Below are 13,423 nucleotides of genomic sequence, written 5' to 3' on the forward strand. Positions count from 1 at the left end.
TAATTTCTCTGTTTACTTCTTTGTTATTAAGCAATGAAACACAACTTTGGAGGTCTGAGTGCATGAGAATGTAAAGTGGCTGAAGATGTTCAGTCAAGTATCATAATCTTAAAAAATAACTTTTCTTGACCTTCCTATGGCTTGGAAGTGCCAGACAGAGTTAAATGTGCTCCAGTCCTGCTAGCAGCTGCTGCCTGCCCAACATGAGGGGCCCAGGGAAGCTGTGACAAGCAGGGATCACCGGGGATGCAAAGGAGGATCTGGGATGGGAGCAAGGCAGAAAATGGTGTTGTGAGATTTCCATGGCAACAAGGTGTCTGACAATGGGTCATCTGAGACTCCAGTGCAGAAATAACTCCTTGAGCCTTCTGTAAATAAATAAGTGCCTGGAGCTTGATCCTTCACTGGTATAAGTTCAGACTTGTGTGGTTGCTTTTGATAGATGACTCATGCTGTGAACATATAGCTTGTGGAAAGAGAAAAAATAACTTGCAGTTCCCTGGTGCTTTTTTAATGCTTTTAGAAAGTCTGTCTCTTTTTAATGGAGATTATTTTTTAAAAATATAAACATAGCTTCCTGAAAATATGATAATTTTTATAATAACAGTTTGGTTTATGAGGTCTGCTAAGTCTGCTATGAAAATCTTCCATAACTTACAGTTCATAAGAGCAAAGATAGAAGCTTATAAAATCCAATGGTTTTGATTCAAACATTCTGTCCTCTGGAGAGCATTCCCAAAGTCAACTTCTATTTTGCATCATGTGTGATGCTTTAAAAAAATCCTGGACTCAGCTGCTTAGAATTAGAATGTATGTGTTTGAGCTAACTCCTGTGTTTTGAAATAAAGCTAGAAAAATGACTATGAAGTGGTGCTGACAGCCAAACCAAGCATAAAGCTATAAGTATCTGATAAAAAATAAAATGTCAGAGGTAAGACAAAAAGGAAAAAATTCTATCTAGTTCTCTTTTCTGTGCTAAGACTCAGTGTAGATTTTAACTAACTTGTGACACCATCTTTTCATGGCAAATGTTTCTGAAGGTTCCCAGTGTCATAAATAGTATCCATTAGCATCATCCCTTTGGTTTCCTTAGCAACTGAGACAATCAATTCGATGATAGTTTTATCTGCACAGAAAAGCACCAGCTTCCAGAGTTATGGACAGAAGTACAAAAAGCAGGTAGGCTGGAATCTATTTGTCTACAGACAAGCTTTATTTCTTTCTCTGCTTCTTTCTGTTTTATGAATTGCAAGTCTTTAATCACAAATTAAGCACAAATCTCTTCAAACTGTGCTGTGCTTGTGCGTCAGTGATGGTTGATGCTGGCTCTAAGGGATTCTCAAATCCATTCAGCTCAGCTGCAAGAGGCTTGATATTTTACCCTCACAGCCTGAAAACCTTCTTCATTTTCATATTATGGATTGGGTGTGAATATATCACTTTTTTTTTCAAGTATTAATTAGAAAATTGCAACATTAAGGCCATGCTGGGACTTGTTTCAGTCGGTACAGGAAAGGGGCCTGGTTGCTGCTGCTGTTCTCTTCATTCCTTTCCAGTACAAAAGGGGTCACATGCAGTTTGTGTTTTCTGTCATTCAGATCCACTCTGAAAAAGAAATTCAGAAAGCAAAAGACATAAATTGTTCTGCAGACTCCACTTGTAAAGGATGATATGGCTGGGAGAGGTATTCCTTTAAAAATATATATTATAAATATTTTTATTTTCTGGAGTAGCTTCTTTAATGTCCTGCTGAAGCTTCAGTCCAACTCTGTATGATTCTGTCTGCAAAAAAGGGTTTCTTCTGTTAATTTGCACTGCATTGTCAGTACCAAATATCAGTAGGGAGGCAAATAGTGCTATGATTGTGAGTTATTGGAAAAACTCTATACTATTTAAAGACAAGGTAACTTTTTTTCTCCTTCTTTAATTTTTCTTCATTTCTTCAGAGTCTGACAGCTGGATGTATTCTGAAGAAATACAGCACCTTAGATGAAAACATTACTGTGTCAACTGCTGCTTCTGAAACACAGACAAAAGTGCTGTCTTGTTACTTTTGTTCATTTTGATACTTAATTATTAAAAACAAAGTTAATATCATGCCTCTTGAAGTAGGTGCAGAAGGTCCCTTTGGTTCCTGTGGGGACTTCCCAAGCTAACCATGGAACATAAAAATTTATTAAACAATAAATTCACTGCATGCCTACTTAGTTCTGATGACTGCTGCTCCTAAACTCCAACAGATTCTGTATCAGTTCTACCAATGCCTAAGCCCACTGTCATGAGTAAGATTCCATGCAGGTTTCTGAGTTTAGTGTTGGAAAAAATCAGGTGGACGAGTCAGGCTTGCTCACTGTCATGAGTACTGGGAATAGTGCTCACCCCCTGAACTAATGGGACACAGTAGGATGACTCACTGGCTTTTTTGGGATTCTGCTTCCCCCCAGACACTTTGTGATTCAGTTCCTATAGTTGCCATGAAAGAGCTGTTACAAGTTCAGACTGATGGCCACAGAGAACTGTATTCCAACTTAATCGAGGCCATGAACTTTTTTAGAATGTAAGAATATCTTCATAGTTTCACTAATGTAGGGCTTGGAAGCTGCTCAGCAGTCTTCCAGCACCATTCCCTTTGTTCCAGTGGGACTTCAGTGTGGCACTTGCCTGTTAGGATTCCAGTGAGGATGTAAGCTCATTTGATCTGAGGTGGAGGATGAAAAGGTCATGGCCTCCTGGGCATTTGGAGTTGTTGCTCAATATCTCATGTGAGTGCTGACATTTGTCATCAGTTTTGGTTTGGCCATGGTGTGTAAGGTAGAAGTATTCAGTGTGCATGAAGATTTTACTTTTCCCTCCCTGCGTGTAACAGACGAATTTGCATCTAGCTGTCATGACCATGTGTCCCTTTTGGGACTGTGTAAGAATTTTTCCCACACACACACCTTATTTTTTTCTTCCTCTCCCACTTTTTTTTTTTAAAATCACCTTGATATTGTTGTCAGAACTCAGCACAACAGATGTGAGTTCACTCCTTCCTACTGGTCAGCACTGGGATGAGCAGCAGTTGCTCAGGGAATTGCATGTTATGGATTTGATGTTTGTATGTTCAATGAACATGTTAAGGGCAATTGCTAGCAGGTTAATAGTGTGGATTCTTGGCTGACAAATACAGGTATCCCCCTACTAATTACCATTCCCAGAATTAGATTTTTGGCTTTTGCAAAGTCCCAGGATGCATTTGCAGATCTGATACTTAAAACTGTTATTCTTTACTCGGTTCACAGTGTTTGGTGGGGGGTGTGGAGAGAATGCAATTTCAACAGTAGACTAAGTGGGGTATGAACACAGATATATAGGAACATTTGAAAATTTGTTCATGGACAAACTGCCAGGAACTTGAAAGACCCCAAATAATATTTGGCTGAGCCACTTTGTGAGCAGTCTCTCAAAATTCAGGGAAACTGCCAAGACCTAATAATTATTTTGAAATGAGATGTCTTTATCTCCATGAGCTTTAATGAAAGCATGGTAGCCACCACTGACACTTTGGGTTTCTGCACTGTCACTCTTCCATGGTGACAGGGAAGTGCAGTTTATAAACAGTTGATGGAACAAGGTAATATTGATGAAAGCAGTCAATATCTGTTTTCACTGGACATACAGATACCATAATGATGGTACTGTTCAATGGTTGGCCTAAAAAATTGTTAGGTATGACTTAAAACAGGTCTTGACCTTCAGTGCAATCCATATGCTCAGTTAATACTTTTTAATTGCTAATGCAAGTAGAGGGTGAAAGTGTGAGCAGCATAGCAGTAAACAAGTCATTCTCTATTGACCAAGTGACATGGGAATGTGTGTGTATATCTTTGTGAAAATAAAGGCTACGGAAAGAACTTACAACCAAATCAATTGAACTAATTTTTTTTTCTTCATTCTTTTCAAGAAGTGGTTCATGAATCAACTATTGCAATACTCAGGACTTCTGATAATTAGGACAACCACATAACATGGGAGTTCTGCTGTGTTTAGATAGCTACTGACCTGGAAAAGAATTCAAAGGATCCAAGCAGAAATGAAGTTTAAAGGACCCTCAGGGCAGGAGAAAGAGGAGATTTTCCAGAAATGCTTGTGAAAACAGCCAGGACAATTTCAAATGTGATGGTCCCAAGTCAAAAGCACTTTTGGAAAACAGGAGGAAAAATTTCTGCTGGAGAATTGTTTGAACTCTGTCTTTCATAATTAATGCTTGAAAATATCTTCTCTGTAGAAGCTTTGTACAATATTTTATTGCCCTACATTATAAATATTTATTATATAAACAACTACATACCACATAAAATTGGGACATATGCAATAAACCATTTTTCCAGTGGTTTTCCCTCCAGGAAATAAAATGAAATAATATTACAACACATAAATATTACTAAGGATATGTTAGGTGTGCAAGGGCTTCAAGAATTGAAAGTATACTTTCAAAGTGAAATCTTTACCTAGCAAATTAATCTGCAAGCACAGTTACATTTGCTATAACTAAAATGCTGTGTGAAAGCATTCTATTCAGAAATACTGCATCAAGAGATTTCATTGGCATTTCAGAAACAAGAGGAATGTTGTTATTAGGTTTCATGTCTTGTTCCACTCCACCAGCCTTTGTAAGCTACTTTGTATGGCACTACTTGTGTCAAACACCTCAATATAGATTTGGTATTAAAGCAACATCAGCCTAAGTGCTTTCAGCAGTCATCCTTATCATGAGAGGATCTGTTAACTATCCCGTGAAATGGGCTTGTTGGAAGCCAACAGCCTGGAATAGGGAATGAATTACTTGCCTGCCATCAGCCCTCCTTTGACAGTGAACTCAGATTGAGTTCTAGTCTGGCAAAGTGTGATAGAAACATACAGCTTGATCATGTAAAAGTGTTCACAGCCACACTTCTATGCAAACAGCTCTGGTGGGGAACAGCAGAGCAATGATCCTGCAAACAGCTCTTTTCTTGAAAGGCATCTCCCATGTTCATCTAGAAAACACTTTTACTAAAACAAGTTTAAAAAGTGCAGTGCATTTAAAAATAACAAGAAACAACCCCTTTTTTTTTTTCCCTACGAGGAAGCCATTACCTGGCAAAAATGGGAGTCATTGCATTCCTGCTGTTAAGAGCCTGAAACATATTCTGCTGCCAGGTGAATGAGCTGTGCCCAGGTATCAGCAGACATATCTTCTTGTTCCTGTGCTCTCCAGGGGTGGCTGTCTTGCAGTAAGACAGTAATTTGCTGGGATGTGTCTGCTTATAGCTTTCATGGCTTCCATTCTAGTCATCCTGAGTCTGAGTAAAGGTTTCCATACACCACCCTGATGTGCTTGGGGACGGACCAACTTTTCTTCTCCGCTGTCTCCCTCCTCCCTGTGGAACATAGTATCTGACACTTTTACAAGCACAGAGAAAACAGAGCCAGGACAGTCCCTTGTTTCAACTTGTCTTGCTGTCAAAATGGGTTTTAAAATACCCTGACAATTAATCTCACTGAAATGACTAGTGAAGGTTCTGCTAACTCTATCCTTGCATCTCTGTGGTTAATTAATTTCTGATTTGGAGATAGGTTAGTAGAAGTGGCAGTGGCAGATTGCCCTCCTATCACTGCAACAGAAAGTTAAAATTGGATGATGCCCCATATACTGCAAGCTAGGTAGCCTTCTGCTAAAGAGAAAACAGGATACTTTAAATTAGTGTTTTGTCCCTTGAAATCTGCATGCCGTATTAACAGGGTGATTTCATTGCCATCTATACACCAGCAGCCTGGTCTGGAGTTGATGACTCATTTGACTGGCTATTTGAGTGGCAGGAACTGAGCAGGGAGACTTTCCTTATATAATATTGGAAAAAAAGATGAAATTGGTGAAGCATTCAGGCTGCTAATCCAATACTTAGTCATTGCAAGAATCATCTGTTTTGGTTCCAGAGACCCTGGTTTCCTATGATACTGCTGAATTTAGCATTCAGCTTAATTCCATTTTCATTCACCTTCAGCCCCCAGTGAAATATCATTGCCCACCTACAGGTTAATTTGACAGCATGAAACAGCAAAATGATCCCTTTTCAGAGTAGGTATTTTAATTTTAGATTGCTAATAACCATAGCACACTCATGATGTGGTGACGTGGAAGTGCCTGTGGTCTCAGCAAGACACAGAAGCCATCAGTGTTTTATGAGTTTATCGGAGTGCTAACCTTTCCATAGGAATTTCCTGCTCCCTTCTTAGAATGGATTTCAAAGAAGACAGGTACTAATATTCAGAAACAGCCTGAGAATGAAATGTTCTTTTGGGCTGTACCAGAGTTCATTCATGCTTGTGAACATCAGGGGCTTGGTTTGCAGAGTAACTTGAATGAAATGAGGCTTTTCCCAACAGAGGTTCCTAACAGTCCTTTCTGAAATAAATGGAGTGGCTGATGGCTCTCAGAGCTGCAGATGGTGAGATACAGTATGTTTTAGCTAATGCAGTGATGGGGTTTGCCTTTTTTTTCTACCACAGATTATCATCACACTGAAGTATTTTGTCAAGAAATACTTAACAAGTTTCACAAACAGTGTTAAATCTCCCCACCTTTCTGAAGAAGCTTGTATTTGTTGTGGCTGTAAAGAGTGGCAGTTGAACTGGCTGATGTGCACGGATGTTTTCGGCTAACAGAAGAAACTTTTTTTTATTGACCATTCTTCTTTAGCTTTCTCCACCACAGAACCTAAGATGTGTCTACATGGAAACTTTCTCTTGAAGGCAATATATACTTTTAGAAAAAAAACCTGGTAGCTACCTCTCAGCAATTTCCTTTTTTAGTGTTGAATTAATTATCTAACCTCAAGTCAACATCAGAGCATTTTTCAAGAGTATTAAACCTTGCGTTGCAAGCAGTTGCATAAGTGCACCCTTGGAAAAACAACATCTGTCGCCCTTTGTTTTGTTGCCTGTACATCTGTAGCACCCAAGAGGCAAAGGTGTCTCCTGAGGGCCATCTGACAATGCACTGTCACAGGCATGCACAAACATGACACCCTCGCTGTGCATTTCCTCGTGGCATTAGACACAACACTAGAGTCTGAGAAATGAAGACACCTCTGATAAAATAAAGTCTCTTTTTTTTTGGTCAGAGATGTGGGAGATGATGTGTACACTTCTGTTAACTTAACACTCAGTTCCTAAAGGCTCTGATTCCACTGCACCACAAATTTGAGTTATAGTTGGCTTCCATATAGTTCCTGTATGTATTACCTCTGTTTGTGCATTTGACATCAGGTTTGTAGCCAGGAAATCAAAACAAGATAAAATACAACCTGGTAGGTCATATAGGAAGTGCTTCAGTGTATGGGAGGGCCAAACCATATCCTGTTTGACAATACTGTATTTCATTGTGAATCTCTTTCCCCACCTCGAATTTGAGGTTAAGAGGACTGGTCTCTTTTGTGAAGTACTAATTAATATCTTCTAATGAAAGAAACAGGATAACACATAGGCTGCTATAAACTTAGGAGTTTAGAAGTGTTTCTGTTGCCTTACTTGCCTAAGTATATCAGTTGGTTCTGCTGAGGCATAAGCATCTTTCAAGGAATAGATATGATAGATCATTAATTGCAAAATTGAATGTCACTGTTCCAAACTTTTTTTCCATTAGCCAAGCACCTAGTAAACAACCAAAATGTGTTCTTGAACAAATGAGTTCTTGGAAATTTTCATGTTGCAGTCAATGGATTTGTACTTTATTTCAGAAAGGAGCAGCAAATTGCATCTCCTGAGGCTGGAAAAAAAAAAAAGGCAGAAAAAACCCTCTGTAATTGTTTGTTTGGGGTTGGGCTTCAGACTTTTTTCATGGTGTAAAAAATGCCCCTAAATATTTTTTAGGAAAATTTTTACTTTGTGTCAGAATAAACAGAATCTTGATCTCCTATATATTTGTGGTGGTTTTATTTTTATTTATTTGTGGGTTTCCTGTCTGTACTTGGAGGCTTTTTTGGTTTGTTTGTTTTATTTTTTAAAGCATACAAGAATTGGAGTAAATGATATTTCAATGCACAGAAATCGGAGTTTTAAATACTAGGTTGTCATAAACAAATAATATGGAAGAGGAGTCCTCATGTTTCCATCAGAAATCTTGACTGACCTAAGCCCTTATTTCTTTAGAGATGTTGGAAATTAAGTTATAATTAAGCACTCATAATGTTATGCCTGTGAATTGTATCTGATGAAATAATTTACAGGTGAACAGTCTTTTAGTAAAAATAGCTACAGAGAATTGTAATTAGAGTAGCTGAGAGGTAAGAGTTTTTTTCTACTAGAGCTGTTAGGGACAAAAAGAAATCAGATTAAACATACTTATAATAAGACTTTCATCAGTGCTTTTATAAAGCTACAGCAAGCAATGCAAGCGTGACACAAAATCACAGCCATTTCAGGTTGCTTATGCAGGAGCTCTGAGCAAATGCAAACCTGGAATGCCCATGGATGTTTAAGAAACCAACACAAATGGACCTGAAAGTGTTGCTTCTATAACATTTAAATACATTAGACTTAAATTAATTGTCTTGCAAATGAAAACATTCAAGTAGGTTTTGTAATTGCTCAGATAGGGCCTGGGGTATGGAGACCCTATTCAAAAGAGTATTATTCAAAGGAAGACCAGAACCCGGGAGAAGAGGGTGACCCTGCTTGTGGGAAGGGAGGCAAAGTGGAAATCTACCATGGATATGTATCAGGGCTTATTAGAGGTTAATTCATGTTAAAGTAGGTGGACGGCTTGTTTTTCTTTTGTAGGTTAAAGAAGAACAAATACTGACTTAGGTCTTATTGCAATGTTAGGGGTTTGGGTAGCATTGCTGATCTGTTTTTGTGTATCAAGTATTATTGTCTTCACCAATTTCCAAGGAAAGATTTGATCTACAAGTGATGTTTGTAGGATATGTAAATTCTGATGTCCTTAATGACACTTGTTTAGCTCTGTTCAGTCTTTCTGCATTCCACCAGCCTCTGTTTCAATGTAGTATTTTAATATATAGTGGTAACCCCCCTACCTCTGCCTCATCTAACCACAGTCTGAACTGAACTTTAATCACTCAATGCCTGATAAAACTTGACAGTATGTTGGAAAGTTTTTCTTTCAGTTTTCATGTTATTACTTAGTAAAGTGTTCAATTCTCTTTGCTGATAAGCAATGGTAATAGTAGAAGACTTAAAGTTAAGAAACTACTCCAATTATTTTTGGAGCATTCTGGGTCCATTATATATAGAGGATATAAGATTGTTAGATTCATTATAGCATAATATCTTTTCCCATCAGAAGCTCTGGAAAATGGGATAGTTCTGGCAGCGCACATCTTGCACTGAGAAACTGTGAGGATATAGAAAAGAATTGTTCAGAAAATGGTACCTAATTTTAAAAAATGTAATATTTTTCCCCTAGGCACTTGTAATGGTATCTCCAGGAACCAGATTTTTTTCCTTAACCATTTTATTTCCCTGTTCTTTCTCTACTTTGATGTTTTTTGCGAGTGTTGTTTTAGACAAAGTTCTCAGTCATAAACAAGTCACTTTTTAAATGTAGTTTTGCTATTTAGGTTTCCAAAAGTGATTAATTTTTTGTCAAGACCCCAAGTATTCTCCCTATCTCAGAGGGCTTGCATGCTAGATGTTTCACTTTGTGGGGGTTTTTTTGGTGTTTTGTTTTGTTATTTTTTTGTTTCCTTTTTTTGATTTTTGTTTTTTTTGTGGTTTTGGTTTTGGTCTTTTGCTTGGTTTTTAGTGTTTTTTTGGAGTTTTTTCAGAGGCTGGAGAAGGGGGAGGAATTTCATTAAGCTCTCTCATATAAATCAGGGAAAGAGAGACAATCTTGTAATGTTGCCCAATAAAATGGGATCGGGATGTTCTAACTCATTTTGAACCATTAATTAGCAGTAATTTGATGAGGATTAGTTGCCATAAACAGACTTTAGGATTTTCTTATTTATCTTTTCTTTGGGTGGTATCTTTTCAAACATTATAGCCAGAACTGACTTCTATTAAATGTACCCAGTTGTCCTAAACATTTGGCCCCATCCTAATCTATGACCAACATTACACTAACAAAAGCATAATTAATTTTGGTTTCTATCTCTTTGGGATAAGGGATAAAATATTCTCATGGCCATTTAGTAAATGGCAGCACAAAGATAGTAACATAAATGTAGTAGCAGCAGCATAAATATAGTGATAACTGTGGTGTGTGGGAGACCTTGAATGGGTAGAGGATACCACTGAAGAGGTATATCTTGGCTTAAATCATGTGTCTACATGTTTAGTTCACAATGACCAGACTCTTGGTTTACTTTCTGGGTTTTGGATGTCTTATTAGATAGCATTCATTAATCCTTTCTATTCAGGTGTGAAATGTTTGTGGTTTTCTTTTTTGGTGTGTATTGTTTCTGGGTTTTTTTTTGTTGTTGTTTTTGGTTTGGTTTGTTGTTGGTCTTTTTTTCTTTTTGGTGTGTGGTTGTTTTGCCTTTTTTTTTTTTTCCTTAGGAGAATTTTTTCCTTGACACCTAATTCTTCAAAGATTCTGTCTATTCCAGCTAAGAGGGTAAAAATGTTATGGGCTAGGGTGCTACTCTTAAAAAGTATTTTTAGGCTTCTGGCATGGAAACAGTTAATTATTCAAAACCAGAATTTCACTGACGAAATTCAGATAGAATATTTTATTTACTAGCCCAGATTTCCATAGCTCTAACTTTTTGGAGTTAAAGTAAGAAACTGGGGAATAATGAGATGCCAGGGTTTGAGATCATTGCGAAGCAATGACAGTGCAAGATCATCCTTGGTACCTTATTTTTATTGTGCTGGGAACAATCTGTTCAGTTATCAGCATCAGGGTGGCTGTGATCTGTCATAAAATTGGTACTGCTGATAGGGCACCTCTGTGCTTCAGAGTTAGAGACATGCACAGCTTAGTGCTGAGCATCCACTGGTCTGCTTTTGTGAGCTAAGCTGGAAATTCTGCGCCTTGCTCTTCTGCGTCCTATAGAACAACTTGCTCCCGGAGTACCCCCAAAGACAGGGCTTTGTGGTGCAGCAAAATTAATCCAGCATCTAAATGCAATTAAAAAAAAAAAAAAAAAACAACCCAAAACATGATTTCTTGTGTTTTTTTTTGGTTTTTTTAATACCAAACAGGCTGCAGTAAGCCTGCTAAACCAGAGAAAACTTAGATTTGTATGCATGAGCAGTATCTGCCATTTAGCTTCCAGCCTGTAGAAAGGAGATAATGAGAATCTGTGGCCAAGGGGGAGGATGAGAGAGCAAGGCCCCTTTTCATGGCTTAATGCTACTAGACTGTCAGGTAAAAAAAAAATTGCAGCTTATCTTCTTATCTTGGTACTTTCTCCATCCTCTGTCTCTTAGCAGCTCTGACACATCGTGCTCCAAGAAGGTCACAAACTGAGGAGCTGGCCTTGGAGCAGGGCTTTGTTTTTGGGGTTTTTTTATTATTATTTTTATTATTTTGACAATGCCAATTTTATCCTCATACAATTCTTGCATGATTTAGGGGTGTGTGTGTATCAGAACAGTATGATAAAGTACAGGCCGTGGAACTACATGATAGTTGTCTTCCTGGTAGCAAACTTTGTCAGGGAGAGTTCCAATACACATGTGGATATGTTGTGGTTTAGGAATGGTATTGCCTAATTTAGTGTTCCCACTGAAACCATTCCAAATTACACACCAGCTGCTCATGCCCCACTTCTTTTCCCTCCTCTCTCTGGCACAAAAGATAAAAATCACGAGTTGCTGTAAGAACAATTTACTGAAAGCAGCAATGAGATAAAAAACCAAACAGGAACGGCAACAATATTAGTGACCAAAGTGTACAAAATGCAAATGCTCACCACAATGCCACACAGAGCCTGACAATTCCTGACTGCTTCCATGTACCCTCACCTGTGTTCCCAGAAAATTATGTGAGATGGTGTTGAAAACCACTGGTTCTTACCACCCTCCTGGCTACTGCAAAAACTAATGGTCCTGGCTGGAACCAGGACAGGATATTATTTTTCTGCAAATAGGTACATAACCTTCCTGATCTACTAGGTTGTCTGAAATTGCCATATCTAGTGTCACCAGGGTTACACTAGAAAAGGTTGGCTGGCAGACCTCTGTTTCCAGAATCATAGAATATTCTGAGTTGGAAGGGACCCGTAAGGATCACCAACTCCAATTCTTACACGAATGCCCCATATAGAGGTGAAATCTGTGATCCTGGTGTTATTAGCACTATGCTCTGACCAGCTGAGCTGATCTCAGGGTCAGCTTTCTCCTTTCCAGCCCAAACCATTATGTGATTCTATCATTCTGTAACACAACTTGGAGTCAGAAAAATCTGGGCTTCTCTTTGCTCTTAACAAGAGCCTTAATTTCTTAAAAAAAATCTGATTTCCACTGTTCCCTGGTGGTGATAACTTAGAAAGCTTTCTCAGAAATGCTCTGTAGTGGGGTTGCTGAGCAGCGATTCCCACAGCTCAGCAATGACCACCCCCTCACTTTAGGGAGATGGAAAAACTGGCTTAGTTTCTTTTATGGTTCAACCAGTAAAAACTTCCTGGTGTGTGCAGTATGGGGGTAAAGTCCCCCCAAGAAATGTGAATACAGAGCTATGGAATTTATGCTCAGAGTCAGGGGAGGGAACTCTGTTTTCTACAATGCCAAGATCTGTAATTGTTCTGTATCCCAGGAACAATGCTATTGACTTTATGGTCCTGATCCGGGAGCTGGCCTTTCTTTTTGGAACAGCTGTTTGTTTCCCTCACCTTCATGAGAGCTGTAGGTGTGCAGAGAAAGTTACACTAGAACTGTGCAAACCAGAGAAAGAAAAGGGGCAGATTTCTAAAGAGGGGGGGTAAAAAGCTCAACCCGGGGGTAAAAAGCTCAACCCCCCCTTGTCAACTTCTCCTCAGATTTTCCTTAAATTGTTTGTTTTTCTGATTGTCTTCAGTCAGAATGGAAAAAAGGCTCCAGCTGCAGGAAGAACTGGGGATTTCTAGGCATTTTATACCAGCTGAGCTCATGATGCTGTTTTAATAGCCTGTTGGAGATGACTCAGCCAGCTCAGACTGTGTAAAATCATCAATTATTTATTTCTAATTTTCGTGCATTGCTGGTCTGTGGAGATCATTAATGTCTGGATAAAAAATTACTGGAGAGAAGTGGTGCCTTGCTCTCTTGCAACATCACTAAAATTTTCAAGTAAAGGCTGTAAACAAGGATGCTCCTCTAGAGCAATTGCAATCTGAGCATTTAAGGGACTATTCCTAATTTAGTATTCTGTGTTCTTTCTCCCTGCTTACCTAGCCAAAGAGCAGAGCTTGCTGTCGCAGTTGAAAAGACCTAAATTCATCCACACGTAAATTTT

The 13,423-nt window shown here is 38.6% G+C and overlaps 1 long non-coding RNA gene across 1 annotated transcript in view; it reads left to right on the forward strand.

Annotated features, from left to right (window-relative positions):
* Positions 1 to 1,119: 1,119 nt before the first annotated feature.
* LOC132083285 (uncharacterized) overlaps positions 1,120 to 13,423 on the forward strand; it is a 79,973-nt gene continuing 67,669 nt past the window's right edge. Inside the window, exon 1 of the long non-coding RNA XR_009419910.1 lies at positions 1,120 to 1,179. This is a non-coding gene — a long non-coding RNA (uncharacterized LOC132083285). The remainder of the gene's footprint in view (positions 1,180 to 13,423) is intronic.

Source organism: Ammospiza nelsoni, chromosome 1, assembly GCF_027579445.1.
Source record: "Ammospiza nelsoni isolate bAmmNel1 chromosome 1, bAmmNel1.pri, whole genome shotgun sequence".
NCBI classification, from domain to species: Eukaryota; Metazoa; Chordata; class Aves; order Passeriformes; family Passerellidae; genus Ammospiza; species Ammospiza nelsoni.